The following is a 6000-nucleotide window of genomic DNA, read 5'->3' on the forward strand; positions in this document are numbered from 1 at the left end:
TTCCATCAGGGCCGTTCCCCCGTAGTGAGGACTGACTATCAAACTACGTCAATCATGGTGGCCGAGGCGATAACGGCACTGGTCTTCACACGGCAGGACCGGAGTTCAAATCCCATCCAGACCGCCTCCCCGTGCGCAGAACTGACTACTTTGCTACGGGTAGAAAAGAATCAAGTCACAGAGAGCCAGAAATGGCCGAGACCTCTCGAGGTAATAGTGCCATGAAAGAAGAAGAAGATATTCTTAATTCTTATTAAATTTATTATTTACATCTCAACAAACCTAAAAGCTCAGGCATGTAACTTATTGTATAATTGATCAAAAATCAATTGAAGTTCTTAATCAATTGATAATCTTTCAACTTGTTGCCGTCAAGGTCACAGGGATTTCATGACCTTTTTTAATTGGTTTTTATAGACTAAATTTCATTAATTCATAATCATATTTTAATACCAAACTCATAAATGAAATTAAACACATTATTACCCATAATGGTAACTTCATCTGATTCCTAGAATGAACGCAAAATTATTATTCGCAACTACAAAAATTAGTGAAATATGCTCACACAACTTCAACGTCTGTTCAAGGACCCTCAATTGTGGTTTGGTTAAGGCTCATCAAAAATCAACAATCCCACATTTGCTCAATCCCCAATCATTGCTGCAATCAAAATCAGCCACACAGACACACACACACAAAAAAAAGAGGCCCTTCTCTGTGCGATAAAACACCCATCCCACAAATAAATGAAGCATAAGATATAAAAATAAAGCGCTATCAAGGGAAGCGAGTTACCAAAAACAAAACAAAAAAACAAACAACACAGCACACACCGACCAATTCCACTTCATTCCAGGTCACTAAAGTCAACCGCAACGTTGTCGAAAGCAAATCTGAAGCCTCTTCAACATTTTCCAGCGTTTCCACCAAGCAGAGAAAAAACAAACACAGCCTAGAATTGGCTTTATGTTTTATGCCCGTACAATGTGTGTGTGTGCTCCATTCCTCCGCCCGGGCGCATTCTTACCGGCCTAGGAAGCATCCGGCAATTCGGTGGAAAACCGAATCACCTCTGACTCTCCCTATCCCGAATGCCATTGGCAACGGTTGTCCGCTGCCAATAAAATCTGCCCAAGCTTTTCCGAGCATATCGGTATTTTCGTGCAAATTTTTGCCTTTTGTGTTTTCCCGGCTGGGGTTTTTTTTTTTTGTTTTTTTCCTTTTTGTTTTGTTGCTCCTTTCGATACCAATCTTCGTTTGTGGTGCAGCGAGAAAAGCCGGCATATCGAAAATATTTACAAACGCAATTGACCGTGTCACATCCATACGGGTAAGGGGGCCGGGTGGCAGCAAACGCAGCGGTGGAGAAAAGCCGCATTTTGGCCCTACATTGTATGGGCGCAAATCGAGGGCAAGGTGTATCCGGAGCTGGGCAAGGGAATTATTTCATTAAAATACGCGGCACAGAAAGACGACGCGCATTTGCAATTGACAATGCGTACCGGCGCGACCTTTTTCACAGCAGTACGCATTTTGATTGGCAAGCAGTGTGCGCTTTTGTTAAATTGCATCGGTCCCCCTCCCCCGATCGGTCGATGTTTCTGAGAAACAAACGAATAATTTCCGATTGAGGCAATTTTGCCGAAACGTGCCAAATGCATACTTTTTGGGGAGGAGCTCTTTTGGAGCGGGGTTTTAATCTGTTTTTGGCGCATCAAATGCATTTTAAAAGCAAAACCATTTGCGAACAACATAGCTGAGCATCACTTTCGAAAAGTAAAGTATTCTGGGAAAGCAAAGCAAAGCACGTAACTATGAGTCCATAAACTTGTTTAGCATAACTTTGATTGAGTGTATCGTAGCTTCAAGCACGGTGAAAAACATTTCTATATTTTTCTCTAGAACTTACTAAATTACAAATTGTAGAAGTATAAATGTTTGGTACCAATTTTATGACGTTATTGACTTTGAACTAATATACTCTTCCAGAGATATAATAGTATTATCACCAACAGGACACTTTAGTCAAAGTTTCTACTTAGTCACTTTTCAACCTAACGTTTTAATTGAAAGGACTTTTAAAAATTTTAGACAGAGTTTAAATTATATAATTGAATATAAGAAGCACGAAAGTGCTGATTGTGATTTGTTTGTTATTTCTGATTTGGCTGCAATCGATCATGACCTACCATTATAGAGTAGCAAACTCTAATGTCAAGCTAATGCGCGAATTGGAAAGGGTCGTATGTCGTCCCTTGAGGGGTTCATCACAGCATTCTAACACCTTATGTACTTTAAAAAAATATCGGCAATATTATATTCGTTGCAACCCTAGACTTAGGAAAACCTTAAAACAAAAGTTATCTTTGGTATATAAGCTTGATTGTACCTAGACTAGGTTTTAGAAATAAGTCTTTCTACCTTTGCATCGTCATATCTGTCATGTGTTAAAAATCCTGTCCAATATTTTCAAATTACAAGTAAGTAGTATATAATCCAAATGATTCGTATAACACTTAAACAATTATTTCCAATTCGTTTCATGTTAGCGTTAATTTCTCCCTACTTAACCCATAATCCCTAAAAAATTGCCCCCTTTACCAACCTTTTCGCTGATGCTTGTCGAAAACTTTTCCCCCGACTGTAGAACACCCACTCCAGATGCACTTTTCCAATAACGCAGAAGGAAAATTTTGCAATTAACTTCCACTAGCAGCACCAGCACTAAGATTACGCGTACCAGCAGGAGGCGAAAACGGAGAACTCTTTCACCTTGCTTCCTTTGCGTGACCTTTATCTATTTATCAAATTGCTCAATCTTGCTTGCTTGCTTTTTTCTTTCGGGAAGCTTTTCCCTCCTTCTTGAAACTTTCACCCGGAAAAACCGGAAGAGATTTTTGCTCAACACGCCAGAGGTAGGTAACACGCGATTGATAAGCACGCACACGAAGGAAAACAAGAACGTAGCGAAAACAAAAAAAAACACACTCTCACACACACGCACTTTTATAGACCACAAAAAAGACCAAGGATCAAAGATTTTCCATACAAACAAACCACTCTCACGAACACAATTTTCCTTTAACGCTTGTTGCGTTAGCTTTATTCTTTTTTTTTTCTTTTGTACACTGATTTATTTTGCTATTGTATGGAAAACTAATTTTCACCCGTAGTAACAACACTCGAAACACGAAAGGAAAAGGCCACAAACTTCACTTGCTACCATTAGGCCGGGAAAATCAAAACAAATCAAAATTACACACACACACACTTGAAGCACTTTCAGTACACGATTAGCACACTTTTTTGGGGGGAAGCTTCAAAATGAAAGATCTATTAAGTATAATTTTTCTTGATCGATTATAGCACCACACAGGCAAACACGGACACACGAACCGGTCGGTTGCAATTTTTCCACAACGCACACACTGTTCACGCGGCTTCCTAAGGGAGGCAAAGAGGGCAGGGAAAGGAAGGGGTGGTGGGGTGAAGAAAAAAGGAAGGGAAAATAATGTAGACAAATGTAATAAAAATAACTTCTTGTGATACGATCAAGCAGCACCCCAGCAGGAATGGCCATAACGTAAACGAGTTGATGAGCGATTGACACGAAACGTGATTCCGGCAGGAAGATCCGATTATCCGTGCAGTGGAGTTTTTTTTTTTTGTTCTGCCTTTTCTTTTCTGGCGGGAAAGCGGGTTCGTTTTTCACCGTACACGCTCCGTGTGCTAATTCCTTCATTGCATTAGTAGAAACCATAGCTCAGCCGTTGTAGCAAATTACTTTGGTGAATGAATTTCGCAAATATTAGTTTTGCTGAACTTTTACTTTGAAAGTATGTAGCCGGGCCGGGTGGCGATGCATTCTCCTGTGCCTTCTGCAAAGTGCAATTTTAAGTGGAACAGTCTGGAGTTGGCTGAGCAAAGCAATCCATGGCATCGCAATGACGATACTCCAACCAAGCATCGATTTTCTGACAAACCCCCCAAAGCCTACTACTGCCTACGCGATTGAAGGGAAGCAGCAGCGCTAAACAACAACGTCCACAAACGCGCTCAGTTTTCCTTCTATTTTGTTACACCCCGCGAAGAAAAGAAATTGGGGCCAATAAGGGTTTGTGGTTTGTTGGCAGGTTCTTCCAGTTCCAGCTCGATTGCTTCGCTCTGAGTGTAGGAGCGATAGCATTGCTGCTGCTTGCCTTAATGTTCGATAAATTCCGCTCGATAAAATCAGTTCATTATCACAGCCTGAATGTGCCTAAGATTTTCGTCTAGCTGCATATAGTTGGGCTCATTTCCACCGGTCGACATCTCCACCAACGTCCAACTGATTGAAGGTGCCTCGCTTGTTCATCAACTTTCCCAAAAGCCAGTGAGCAGTGACCTCCGGTGCTCTATCGATTATCGGTTTGAGGGTTTCCGGTTCCCCCGGTAGTGGTGCCCTTTAGTATGGCTTACGACTAGGGAAGCGTTCCAAACCCAAGGAAAAACGGGCAATCATATCAACCCCACCTACGGAACATATGTTTTTCTCTCACACACACGCGCATACACGCACACGCATACTCATACACCCGTAGAACGAACAATCACAGCAGGCTTCTGGGATCGATTTCTGCCTAGTCCTTGCTACCACTACCGGCGGCGCTTTGAAGCCGAAACAAAATGGAGCCTTTTAAACTGCCGTGTGTGTGTGTGTGTTTATATATTCCACGAATTAGAGGAACACCGTTACAGCTCCAAAGAAGATTGGCACACAACTTCCAAAACATCAAAGAACGAAGCGTTTGATGGGGTGGGAAAATAATAATAATAATCTCCATGCTGCCAGATTGTGGCCACATGTGGTCACTGATCTCGGGAACACTTTTAATGCACTATTTCGTTGCTTCTTTTTGTTTTCGGCAGAGCTTTTACACAACACTGAGCACACCGCACACGAGCAGAACGACATACAAGAGCAGAACATAAGTTTTCCTACACCTGGAGGAGGAAAAAAAGGTGCCCCAGGTTCGATGAACGCGTTGTGCAGAAATAATTCGCGGTGCTGTATGTGTGTGTTTACTGCTACATCCACGCTAGAACGATAGACGTTAATGATCTTGCCGTAACAGGAGCGAGCACCAACGTGCTCTATCCGGTTATGTATTGATCACGAACCGCAGGCGGCGATGATGTTGGTCCACCCAATTACGAACAGCAAAAACCGGCTCCAGCTGCTTCTCTCACACACACACACACGCACACACGAAAAGAATGGATACGCATCAAGAGGCGTTATGGCTTCAGGCCACGGTGCTACGGACGAACTAAGTTTTGCTGGTGCAATCGTACTTCTTTAGCTGATTTATTTCGCCATCACTAGCGATTGACGCTTTGAAATCCAAGGCACACTACGATCGGCAAAGAATGCTGTGGATTGATGCTACATCACACCCGGCTTTGTGTATGCCAAATTCTCCACACAAAGAGGTACGGTGCCGCCACCTTTATTCCACTTTTGTTTCACGCACACACATCTTTAAAGCCTTCAGTGCCTGCTGCTGCACAGAATCAATGCGGTGCAAACACAACACAGCGACGATGAAGCAAACCCAAACATACCGACAACGCACCCGGAGATTTCACCGTTTGGTTTGGCGGATGCAAAACACGCACACGTACACGTACCTGACACACACGCTCGCGCGACGTTTATTGTTTGGGGCCACACGCACGCACGCACGCACGACACGACCGATAAGCAAAGCCCCCTGCGCTTTGGTCGGCGTTCATCGAAAAACTGAAACCCGCACGCAGTGAATGCGGGCGTGCATGGCAAAAATCGTGTGGAGCCCGAGCGAATGAACACACACAAGCGCGCACGAGAGAGAGAGCGAGTGTGCTCGCCTCCGTTTCGAGAGCGGATGAAGCGGCGATGAACCGGAACGGAGCGAGATGTGTTCATTTATTAATGGAACTTGCTGTTTATTTTTGAATGGAGGATGGAGCTGTTGA

General features: G+C 43.2%; 1 protein-coding gene across 1 annotated transcript in view; it reads right to left on the reverse strand.

Moving 5' to 3' along the window:
* LOC118504283 (fat-like cadherin-related tumor suppressor homolog) overlaps positions 1 to 5787 on the reverse strand; it is a 269118-nt gene extending 263331 nt beyond the window's left edge. The window contains 2 exon segments of the mRNA XM_036038558.1: positions 2609 to 3447; positions 5608 to 5787. The gene's annotated coding sequence lies outside the window, so the exon portion shown is untranslated.
* Positions 5788 to 6000: the final 213 nt, after the last annotated feature.

Source organism: Anopheles stephensi, chromosome 2 (genome assembly GCF_013141755.1).
Source record: "Anopheles stephensi strain Indian chromosome 2, UCI_ANSTEP_V1.0, whole genome shotgun sequence".
In the NCBI taxonomy this organism is placed as follows: Eukaryota; Metazoa; Arthropoda; class Insecta; order Diptera; family Culicidae; genus Anopheles; species Anopheles stephensi.